Consider the following 13334-nt stretch of genomic DNA (forward strand, 5'->3'; position numbering starts at 1 on the left):
CATGGTTTCTCTAAAACATAAACGTAAACTCCATTTGTGGATTAGACCTTAGGTGTGTTGCTACAGGCCAGTTGCTTCCTACAAGACAGTATGAGCAGCAATATATGACCATGGGACATGTGATTAGTATATCACTTATATAGCGATGCTTCCAGTCGTACCGCCATAACATGAATCCTGATTATGCCACAGCTACTTCATGGAAGCAACTCCCCATTTGACCTCACGAGGCTGAGAGGACCCCATTCCAGATCCTTCCATGCTCATGGCAGTGATGCTAACTGTTTGGCTACAGTGGTGGTCCATGGTTTCTCCAAATCAGTTCAAACAAATGCAAGTATCATTTGTTTGAAATGGATAAGGCTATTTTGCTTCATCCTTGGCCAGTCTTAGGCACTATTATATCTTTAATGAAATCATCATTGACAGAAAAAGCAACTGCAATATTCCGTTTCCTTTTCCTTGTCTCGTATTAAGGCAACAGAAGGATTATCCTCTTTCATGACCAATTTTCATTAAATTTCTGTTGGAGAATGACAATGGCAGCATAAGGTCAAAATTTTTATTCATTTAATGACATAGATATCCAGTACACAATAGTTTAAACTTTGGTTAAACACTGTTTGAACATCAGATTTGACAGTTATGAATTACAAAATCTTGACAGTGATCAAATCTAGGTACAAGTAAATTTCATAAATAGCACAACAAGGAGAGTAAATTGAAGATGAGAGAACAGTAACACCACCACAGTTAGAAATAAGGAACACCCATATATACTGTGCAGGTTTGATTGGCAGCTCTAAAAGTATGTGAACAAGGTTAACACTTGTCTGCATTGCCTTCTATCACTTGTCCAGTCCACAAGGTATATCATGTGAATGGTGGCAAAGAAATTAGAAATATTACTGAACACTTATAACCCAATTCCCATTGTTAATTTTCACACAAGCAATTACACCTGTCATCAGAACATTAAGAAAGAATTTTTGTGGGTGAACACTTAAACAGTGACATAAACATTTATCCAGTAGTGAATGCTCTTTCTGGCCATAATGCACAAGTAGCCATACTTTAAATAATGCATCTGATTAGCGCAAAGTGGCATCAGGAAACAGAAACACAAAAGAAAGTTTCAAGGCAGCCTTACAGGCAGCTGATTGGATGGATGTGTATAACGTGACTGACATCAATTCCAGATATAATCTATGAAATGGATAGACTGCTACTCATCACATAGAGGAGGTGCTGAGTGGCAGAAGGCTGTTAGATACTGTGAGTTACTGGACTAATCTTTAATGAGACATGAACATCAGAACTCACTTATGTTCACACAAGCACAACTCATGCAGACGAGGCCACTGTCATCTCATGGTGCTAAGCCTACCTTATTACTGCCCAGAGACAACAATCACCACATGTGTGTGAGTTATGCTTGTCTGAATGTTTATATGTTCTGTTATCTATGCCTGGACTTGGTTGGATAGCTCATAATATCTAACCTTCTTTCATTGTGCCTGAAATTAACACCTGCTGTCACTCCTGACAAGTGTTCAGTTATGTTCATTCTGACTCTGTTCAAGAAAAAGTGAGTACTCACAAAGTATGTATATTTGTTCTAGAAGGTTTTGAAGATGTCAAAACTGCGTAGTTGCTTCCAAGTTTGCAGTCACTGGGTTGCAGTTCCTATGATAAAGGATTCATTTGCAAGAAATAAAAAGGACACATGTCAGTTTAAGCGACTTTGTGATCTGATTCCCCATACAACTTAAGAGTAAGGAACATTTTACCAGAAGTGCACATATTATGCAACACGTGAAGAGTTTGACAGAGCACTGAAAGACCTGAGTCGAAACAAGGCCCCTGGAGTAGACAACATTCCATTGGAACTACTGACGGCCTTGGGAGAGCCAGTCCTGACAAAACTCTACCATCTGGTGAGCACGATGTATGAAACAGGCGAAATACCCTCAGACTTCAAGAAGAATATAATAATTCCAATCCCAAAGAAAGCAGGTGTTGACAGATGTGAAAATTACCGAACAATCAGTTTAATAGACCACAGCTGCAAAATACTAACACGAATTCCTTACAGACGAATGGAAAAACTAGTAGAAGCTGACCTCGGGGAAGATCAGTTTGGATTCCGTAGAAATACTGGAACACGTGAGGCAATACTGACCTTACGACTTATCTTAGAAGAAAGATTAAGGAAAGGCAAACCTACGTTTCTAGCATTTGTAGACTTAGAGAAAGCTTTTGACAATGTTGACTGGAATACTCTCTTTCAAATTCTAAAGGTGGCAGGGGTAAAATACAAGGAGCGAAAGGCTATTTATAATTTGTATAGAAACCAGATGGCAGTTATAAGAGTCAAGGGACATGAAAGGGAAGCAGTGGTTGGCAAGGGAGTAAGACAGGGTTGTAGCCTCTCCCCAATGTTATTCAATCTGTATATTGAGCAAGCAGTAAAGGAAACAAAAGAAAAATTCAGAGTAGGTATTAAAATCCATGGAGAAGAAATAAAAACCTTGCGGTTTGCCGATGAGATTGTAATTCTGTCAGAGACAGCAAAGGACCTGGAAGAGCAGTTGAACGGAATGGACAGTGTCTTGAAAGGAGGATATAAGATGAACATCAGCAAAAGCAAAACGAGGATAATGGAATGTAGTCAAATTAAGTCGGGTGATTCTGAGGGAATTAGATTAGGAAATGAGACACTTAAAGTAGTAAAGGAGTTTTGCTATTTGGGGAGCAACATAACTGATGATGGTCGAAGTAGAGAGGATATAAAATGTAGACTGGCAATGGCAAGGAAAGCGTTTCTGAAGAAGAGAAATTTGTTAACATCGAGTATAGATTTAAGTGTCAGGAAGTCATTTCTGAAAGTATTTTTATGGAGTGTAGCCATGTATGGAAGTGAAACATGGACGGTAAATAGTTTGGACAAGAAGAGAATAGAAGCTTTCGAAATGTAGTGCTACAGAAGAATGCTGAAGATTAGATGGGTAGATCACATAACTAATGAGGAAGTATTGAATAGGATTGGGGAGAAGAGAAGTTTGTGGCACAACTTGACCAGAAGAAGGGCTCGGTTGGTAGGACATGTTCTGAGGCATCAAGGGATGACCAATTTAGTATTGGAGGGCAGCGTGGAGGGTAAAAATCGTAGGGGGAGACCAAGAGATGAATACACTAAGCAGATTCAGAAGGATGTAGGTTGCAGTAGGTACTGGGAGATGAAGAAGCTTGCACAGGATAGAGTAGCATGGAAAGCTGCATCAAACCAGTCTCAGGACTGAAGACCATAACAACAATGACATAAGTAACTTTTTGGAATCACATCTGCATACTGATACTTTCAAACAGCTTGCACTTCTCTGGTGTGTCAGTGTCAAACACAGTGGACTTAGTTCAGAGTCAGCATGGTGTTTGCATTTCAACCTCCTAATGCGAGTCACTAATGAATGACCAGATTTATGTTGAATACAGAATAAGTGTTGGTGACTTACATATAATAATTGTGCTTCTGTGCAATGATCAATAGCTGTAAAAATATAATTGATCATTCTTGTTTTTTAACAGTACAAGGAACATTAATTTACCAATTGTTTTGAAATTCTATAGAAAATATGATTTTAGACTGTTTACTTTTCTCTTAAAGTGACTTTCTGAATTTTGCATATTGTTACAGTGCTATAAAAATCCAAAAAGTATGCTAATATCACCAATTAAGTGTTCTAATTTTGATTTAATCCACAATTTCAATATTTTATGCTTGGATTACAAGCCAACATAACAAGATTAATAAAATTTAAACTGCATTGCGAATACACTGTCACCTGAGCTTTGTGATGAGCTGTAAATTCTCAGAAGATAATGCCTGTTTACACATATACATGTTTTGAAGTCAAAGGTTCATTAGATTATGTACCAATTTGTATTGTGTAATAGTTTAAATGGTTTTTTGAATTATTACACAAGTTGTGGTAATTACCAAAGCAAATCGGGTATTATCTATTATGTTGGTGCATAAGTTCATAGCATTTTTGGTTTTTGTTATGGTATTCCGGTTGCTATGAGTTTGTTTATCAGTTGTCATTTTTCATTTGTAATTCACGGTTGCTATTTTATTTACATACTGTGTCATTTTGTCATTTGGAGAGATTGAGTGGAGCTGTGGATGCTAGAAAATGGAGAAAGTAGAGAAAGCGGAGAAATCCAAACATTTCCAACATATTCTTCTGTTTGAGTTGAATAGAGGGGTGACAGCAGTGGAGTCAGCAAGAAACATTTGTGCCATGTATGAGCATAATACCATTAGGCAGAGCATGGCAAGATAATGGTTTTCTCATTTTAAGGAGGATTATTTTGACATTAGTGACTCTCCACATTCAGGAAGAGCTTCGAAGTTTGAAGGTCATTTAAATGCCTTAATACACAATGACTGACATCAGTGTATTCAAGAACTGGCAAACAAGATGAACTGTGATAATTCCACAATCATGTGACATTTACATGTGATAGTGAAGATTCAAAAAATGTGTACAGGTATCACATGCTCTAAGCCAAAATCACAAAAATCAGTGGGTCACCATATGTGCATCTCTGCTTGCTTGATATCAATTGGCTCATGAACAACACCAACCATTATCCTGTGTCATTACTGGTGACAAGAAATGGTGTTGTTATGCTAGCATAAGGAAGAGAAAGGAATGTTTGAACTCAAACAAAGCAATTTGTGCAACTCCACAAAAGATACTGTTAAGCATCTGGTGGAACGGTGATGGTATGGTGCGCTATGAATTGTTTCCCCAAGATGTAACTGTCACTGCTGATGTTTACTGTAATCAGCTGAGACATCTTGCAGACATGATCCAAGAACAACAACCAGGGAGGCTGCGTGAAGTGATGCTACTCCACAATAACAATTGCCCGCATTCTTCTAGACTGACTAAAAACACTGTACAGGAGTTGACTAGGGTAGCCATTCTGCATCCATTTTATTCATCTGATCTTGTGCCCTCAGATTTTCATCTTTTCTCTCTATTGAGCAACCTTCAAGGAACTCCCTAACCAGGAGGAAAAGCACTCCCAACATGCTGTGACAAGTTTTTCACCTCAAAATCACATGATTTCTACAGTCACAGAATCAGAAAGTTACTCCATCATTGGCAGACTGTTTGAAATAGTGCAGGAGAATATATTATTGATGATTACAGTCTCTGTTAAATGTGTCTGTAGTGTTTCTTAAACTTATGGGAAAGCACTATGAACTTATGCACTAGCCCAACATTTATAAATAGCTTCTTCGCCTTTACTTTTAGACACAACAGTTCATTAAAGAAACTTTCTTTTCTTTATTGATTATGAGACTATAAGCTGAACATTATAGGATTATACAAGTATAGACATCAAAAATAGTATCCCAGTGTTTAGTATGTAATTTACTGGTGCTATGCTGACAACTGTGGGGACAAACTTTTAGACCCAATTCACAGAAAGAGGTTTTGTACTATCTGACACATCACTGTTTGAGTATTGAAGTATCCAATACATGATCCAAAGTGTTATAACATCTCCTGTACATGCAGTCTATCCATTTCATACTGTTGTTATTCCATCCTGGATATTCCATTGTCCAAATGTGATGTATTTATAAATGGGTTTCTATCAATCTTTAACAGTTACTTTCCTGAGAAAACAGTAAAGTATTGCGCTAACAAGACATAAAAAAGTCATAGCTTACAAAGGAATTTAAATACCATGTCCATGGTAAAGGCAATCAAAGAAATGGTTAGGCCAAACAAAGAAGTATGAGTGGTTTCATTTTAAAAAAAATACTGGAGCTCAGTGCAGTGAATTGTTGCAAGATTTGGGACTGAAATGGTGGCTGCCATATTCGTGCAACAACTGCTGACTGCTGAACAGAAACAAGGATGCATGGAAACATGCTGTGCTTTGAAAAAAAGAGTCCCAAAATTATCCAAACTTTTTTTCAAAAATTATCATAGGTGATGAAACTTGTTGCTATGTTTATGATCCTGAATCAAAGCAACAACCAAGCCAGTGGAAGATTTAAAGTTCACCTTGCCCCAAGGAAGCTTGTCAGAGGAAATCAAGCAAGAGTATTAGTCAAGTGGAGATGGCTTTGAAGGGGACCGAAATTTTGTGCTTAAAATGTGAATAAACAAGCTCAATAAAAAGTTCAGTTTCTTTTGGGTAGCCCCTTGTATATGCAAGAAGCAGTGCAACATACATGTAAGCAAATCACAATTACTCCATACTCTGCCAAAGAATTAAGAAAGTAGTTAACTTGGATGAATGCAAAAACTCTCAGAGTAAATAGTATCTCAAGTAAAGTACTAAGATCCTGTTCTTTGCATAAATTATGCCATGTATTTGGTTACATACAGAGTACATCAATATCATATGTGATATTTCTAGACAGACTGAAATTTGCTATTGTCAGACCACTTTACAAGAAAGCTAGTAAGACAGATGTTAATCATTTCCAAGCACTATTTACTTCCTTATCAAAAATAATGAAAAATGTTATGCTTACAACAACAGTGACACACCTGTCTCAAAATAAGAAACTTCATCAGCTTCAATTCAGATTTCAAGAGTCCTTCCACAGAACATGCTATTTTTCAATTCATGGGGCAGATTACACAAAATATAAATGACAAAATACAGATAATTATATTCTCCGTGATTTGTCAAAAGCATTTGATTCTGCAGTTCATAACATTCTCTTACAGAAAGTCAAATATTATGGTAGCAGGAAATTTGCTAGTAATGGGTTTTCATCCTACCTACCTAAAAGAATGCAGTGTGTCACATTGAAGTACACAGAGAGTGACAACAATGAAACAGCATGTTCAGAATGGGAAAGAGTCACTGCATGTGTACCATAGGTATTAATATTGAGTGTATTTTTGTTCTTGTTATATATAAATGATCTGCTATAATTTATCCAAAAAGCAGAAGTTGTTCTCTTTGCTGGTGATACAAGTTTTGTAATCAAGCCTAATGGAGAAACTTAAACACTTGAAAATGTAAATAATATTTTTGTGAAAATTTGTAACTGGTTCTCTGCCAACTGACTGTCGCTGAACTTAATTCAATACAAGCAATTCAGTTCTGCACAACGTCTGACACACCATTAGAAATGATGCATGAGGCTAAATCATTAAATGAACCAGGGTACTTTAAATTCTTACTTGTTTATATTGATAATAACCTGAACTGGAAGTCACGTTTCACTTATCTTTTTTAAATGGCTAACCTCTGCAACTTTTGCAGTGTAGATAACAACAGACAGTATAGATGAAAATGTCAAAAAGTTGACTTACTTTTCCAATTTTCATTCACTAATGTCTTATGGCATTATACTTGGAGGTTAGTTCAGCATTGAAGGAACATGTTGTTGTTGCACAGAAGTGTATAATAATGATAGTAAGTGATGTCCATTCTAGAACCTCTAGCAGAAAACTCTTTAAACTGTTAGGCATATTGACAACAGCCTCCCCACAATACATTTACTGTAATTTCTTCTTAAGTTTGTTGTCAACAATCAATCAATTTCAAAAACAATAGTACTATTCATAAATATATTATTAGAAGAAATAACTTACAGTATCTGTTAGGTTGGTCCAGGAGTGAATGCCAAGGAATAGGTGGGTGCTGAGACAGAGAGCAAAATAATGAGAACACACATAATATGTATGTCACTATGGTTTATTTAACTTCAATTCAGCAACTCCAGTTATATTCAGACAAGTCTGTTACACAGATACATTCATCATAGATAATAACACAGGGAGATGAGACTACCTAGTAGACTTTGAATGCACTGATTGAACTCTGATATCTGACTAAGCTGGCATCGGTGCGAGATCTTCTTTTGTTGGCTCAGCAGTGGCACTACTTGTGCACCCAGTATAGGGTATGTATTCGAGCCAACCATGGACTGGCGGGGCAGTCACATGTGTTACGTCAACCTCTTGACGTCGACTCCATGGCATGGTGTTGATGTACTACACCACAGTATCTGGAACCATGGAATCTATCTCTGATCCTTAGTGCAGCACAGAAAGGAGTGATGTATTGAGCTGTAAAAATCTTTGACCACCTACCAATGATGTGACGCATTTAATAGGTAATGAAATTTGTTATAACCTTTAATTCACTAATAACTTGCGTGGATATACAAATGTAGAAACAATAGTGGGTTTCATGCTACCAACTCCGTAGCTGTCACTCAACTGCCATGCCGTGACATGCGGCCGGCGCCGTTCATAGCCAGGTGGCGCTCCCGCGCTCAGCCGAGCTGCGGAGCGCCTCTATCGCCGTGTTTGTGTACTGACGTAGCGGCACTTTTAAATCTCATGGCACTGTCACAACACTTCTCCCCCCTTGAAAAAAAAAACACTCACTTCCTTGGAGACACGGACAGTGCGGAGACATCCATGGCCTCTTGGGAGACCCTGAGAAGATCCCGCGGAGAAACACGAGAATATGGTCGAAAATGTCCAGGACGGAAGCTTGTGCGTGGAACGTGCATCCTGGACAAGATGATGGGTGAAAACTCCGGAGCAGCATCCATAGGTGTCGTGGACCTGGGGGGGTGCTCCAGCGAGATGGGTCCCGGAGAAGGCGACTGGGGCTGGTTCCGGCGTACTCGGAAGCGGCAGCGACGTTGGCTGCAGCGACACGCACGGGAGATCGGCAGCAGTGACAGGACTGGCTTCTCGGGCTGGTGGAGGCGAAAGAAGGGGCGGTGGCACCGGCGTGGCCACCACTCGTGGGCGCATCTGGTCGTAATGACGAACAACCATGCCGTCGTCCGTACGTATTTCACAAAGCCGGCGGCCACGAAGAGCCTTGACCACCCCTGGAATCCATTTAGGGCGAGATCCATACCCTCGTGCCCACACGTCGGCGCCCACCGAGTATTTTCCCGCACGAGGGGACACAGTATTAGGCCTGACAGGGTGAAGCAGGTGCAGTAGAGTGCGCGGTTGGCGGCCATGCAAGAGTTCAGCAGGGCTGCGATCACCCAGAGGCGTGAAGCGATAAGAACTCAGAAATTGCAACAGAGCATCATCGGTAGAAAAATCAGTAAGGAATTTTTTCATCTGGCTTTTGAAAGTGCGGACAAGGCGCTCGACCTCCCCATTCGATTGGGGATGGAAGGGCGGTGCTGTAACATGATGAATCCCTTGTCCAGTACAAAAATCACGGAAGGCCTGCGAAGAGAACTGAGGGCCATTGTCCATGACAATCGTGGAGGGAAGACCTTCTAGCGCAAAAATTTTGGACAAAGCCAGCGTCGTCACCGCAGTGGTGGGCGACGGACATCGAACCACAAACGGAAACTCTGAGAAGGCGTCAATCAACAGTAGCCAATAAGTGCAAAGGAAGGGGCCGGCAAAGTCAGCGTGCACCCGTTCCCATGGCTGCGCTGGATCAGGCCATGGAGAGGGCATTGTACGGGGTGCAGGCAGTTGTTGAGCACACTGACCACACGCAGCGACCATGTGGGAGATGTCCGAATCGATACTGGGCCAATAAACATGCCTGCGGGCCAGGGACTTAGTCCGAGAAATCCCCCAATGGCCTTCATGCAATAGTTTGAGAACATCTTTGTGAAGAGAAGCTGGTACCACGACCCGTGGAGATGCGCCATCCGTGGCCAGAAGAACAACACCCTCATGAACAGACAGACGAAGGCGCAAGGCATGGTAGTTGCGAAGGGGATCTGATGCCCGGCCCTTGGTCCTATCCGGCCAACCCCGTTGAACAAAACCGATCACCTGACGCAGGACTGGGTCCCTCGCAGTAGCCGACATGACCTGCAAACCTGTAAGTGGAAAACCCTCGACCGCACGACGTTCTTCCTCGTCAATGTGGAAACAGAGTAGTTCATCTCGATCAAAAACCAGGTCGGGGCCCATCGGCAAACGCGACAACGCGTCAGCGTTGGCGTGCTGGGCCGTGGTGCGATAGTGTATCTCATAGTGAAAACGAGACAAGTATAAGGCCCAACACTGCAGGCGGTGAGCCGCCTTATCCAGAAGCGACGCCGAAGGGCTGAACAGAGAGACCAGCGGCTTGTGGTCGGTGATGAGGTGAAACTTAGAACCATACAAAAAAACACTGAACTTTTTTAGAGCATAAATGATAGCGAGCGCCTCCTTTTTGATTTGAGAGTAACGCCGTTGGGCATCGTTGAGGGTCTTTGAAGCATAGGCGATGGGTCGTTCTGACCCATCCTCATACCGATGGGCGAGAACAGCCCCTAGGCCATACTGTGACGCGTCAGTCGCCAGAACCAAGTGCTGACCCGGATGGAAGGTGGCAAGACAAGGCGCCGACTGCAAATGAGCCTTCAGGCGAACAAAAGCCTGCTCACACTCGTCGGACCAACAGAAAGGAACGTTTTTGCGTAACAGTTGATGCAGAGGATGAGCCACTGCCGCCGCGGATGGAATGAATTTGTGATAATAAGCAATCTTGCCTAGAAACGCCTGAAGTTCTTTGACCGTAGATGGCCGGGGGAGAGCGGTGATGGCCTCAATGTGCTGACGTAGAGGACGTATACCTTCACGGGACAAGTGGAAACCAAGATACACAATGGAGGGTTGGAAGAACTGTGACTTGTCCAGATTGCACTTCAACCCAGCCGAATGCAGAACCCGAAATAACGAACGCAAATTGCGAAGGTGCTCCTCAGTGGAGGCCCCCGTGACAACAATGTCATCCAGGTAGTTGATGCAGCCAGGAATGGAAGCCGTGAGCTGTTCCAAAAACCGCTGAAAAATGGCCGGCACGCTAGCGACACCAAATGGTAACCACTGGTACTGATACAACCCACAAGGAGTGTTGATGACGAGAAATGCCTTGGAAGACGCATCCAACGGCAACTGATCGTATGCCTCCGATAAGTCAAGTTTGGAAAAGAACTGGCCCCCAGTGAGCTTGGTAAATAACTCCTCAGGACGGGGAAGAGGATAAGTGTCATTGAGACTCTGAGCATTGACAGTGGCTTTAAAATCGCCACACAATCGCAGACTCCCGTTGGGTTTAGAAACCACCATGATTGGCGATGCCCATTCGCTGGAGGTAACAGAAAGGAGAATCCCTGAAGCTGTTAACCTGTCTATCTCAGCCTTGACAGGTGCACGCAACGCCATCGGAATAGGGCGTGCCCGGAAAAACTTAGGGCGAGCTGTAGGTTTAAGAGTAATGTGGGCTTCAAAATCCTTGGCACGACCCAGACCAGCAGAGAACACGGACGAGAATTCAGAACACAATCCATCCAGCTGTTGATACGGAATATCCGCAGATATGAGGTGCACATCATCATCAATGGAGAACCCAAACAACTGGAAAGCATCATAACCGAACAGATTTTCAGTGCCCGCATGATCCACCACATAAAACGTGAGGGGCCGAACAACAGACTTGTAGGCAGTGGAAGCATCAAACTGGCCAACGATAGGAATTTTCTGTTTATTATAAGTTCTCAGATTTCGCGTAACTGGAGACAAGGGAGGGGAGCCCAACTCCAAATACGTGCAGGAATTAATGAGAGTTACTGCAGAGCCAGTGTCCACTTGCATGCGAATGTCTTTATCCAGAACACTAACAGTAACAAACAACTTATTTGTTTGAGAAAGCACACAGTTAACATCCATGTCCGATGCCTCGTCCTCATCGACAGGAACGTGAGGGGACTGACACACAGAAGCAATGTGGCCTTTTTCCCTACATGAATTACACGTGGCCCAACATTCTGGACATGCGGCCCTGTCATGCTGTACAAAACAACGTGGACAAGAATGAAGGGCAGAACGAACCTGTTTCTGTGGTTGCTGTTTTCGCTGCGAGCGTTGCGGCCCAACGCGACGTTGTTTATGCGAGTGAACTGCCGCCACATCATCGATCTCCTGGGAAACAGGCAAATTGTCCGTGTCGAAAGTTGACTGTACAGCGCCCACATCACACCATGCGTCTATTTGCGCGCCAGCAGCGTGAGACACTTCAAAGGATTGAGCGATGCTTATAACTTCCGACAACGACGGGTTTGGCAGTTGTAGGGCACGTTGTCGAACTTCTTTATCAGGAGCAAGCCATAGAATAGCATCCCTAACCATTGAATCAGCATAAGACTCATGATGAGTGTCCGTGACAAACTGACATTTCCTACTCAGACCGTGTAGTTCCGCTGCCCAAGCCCGGTAAGATTGATGGGGCTGTTTACGACACCGCTAGAACGCCACGCGGGCGGCAACGACGTGGGTGTTTTTTCGGTAATAGTTAGACAATAAGTCACACATTTCTTGGAAGGACAGAGAGGCAGGTTCCCGCAGAGGTGCTAACTGAGATAGCAGCTGATAGATCCGTGGGGAAATCCAAGATAGAAATAACGACTTACACATCGGAGCGTCGACAACGCCGAAAACCAAGAAGTGTTGCTGCAAACGCTTCTCATAATCCTCCCAGTCTTCAGCGGCCTCATCGTAAGGAGGGAATGGAGGTGGAGAAGAGGACGACAGACGATAAGTAAGCGACATCGACAATGCCTGAATAGCAGCTGTCAGCTGGGTTTGTTGTTCAATGAGCGCTTGCAGAAGCTGTTCCATGTCTGCCCAGACACGAACGCGCAATACACCAATGCTGGAAAAAAAATATCCGACCTAGTCGCCAAAAAGTGTTATAACCTTTAATTCACTAATAACTTGCGTGGATATACAAACGTAGAAACAATAGTGGGTTTCATGCTACCAACTCCATAGCTGTCACTCAACTGCCATGCCGTGACATGCGGCCGGCGCCGTTCATAGCCAGGTGGCGCTCCCGTGCTCAGCCGAGCTGCGGAGCGCCTCTATCACCGTGTTTGTGTACTGACGTAGCGGCACTTTTAAATCTCGTGGCACTGTCACAACAAAATTAACTTCAAACACAAACTGAAATTGCATCTGCTAAACAACTCCTCGTACTTCACAGAGGAATTTCTGAATTTATAATAACTTGGTGTGTGTGTCCTTAAGAGAGAGATATAATGAACACAATAAAGTACAAATAACTATGAAAGATTTTAAAGATGTAAGGACAGTCATTCAAATGGTCTGTATGTTGCCATATTTTTCACTGAGAAAGTGAGAAACTGCCTTGTTTTACATAATTGTGATAGATCACAATTATGATCCATGGTACACACAAATAACTAAGTAACTGAAGCAGAGGAGTGGTGCAGAACATGCGTCACAATACGTGTACTTTACCAACTTGGTAACAGTTTGACAACTGCTAATGAGAGTTTT

At 42.4% G+C, this 13334-nt stretch overlaps 1 protein-coding gene across 1 annotated transcript in view; it reads left to right on the forward strand.

Moving 5' to 3' along the window:
* The window catches only part of LOC126176226 (spondin-1-like), a 499217-nt gene that overhangs the window by 381655 nt on the left and 104228 nt on the right, over positions 1 to 13334 (forward strand). The gene's annotated exons all lie outside the window — the stretch shown is intronic.

This window comes from Schistocerca cancellata, chromosome 3 (assembly GCF_023864275.1).
Source record: "Schistocerca cancellata isolate TAMUIC-IGC-003103 chromosome 3, iqSchCanc2.1, whole genome shotgun sequence".
Lineage (NCBI taxonomy): Eukaryota > Metazoa > Arthropoda > Insecta > Orthoptera > Acrididae > Schistocerca > Schistocerca cancellata.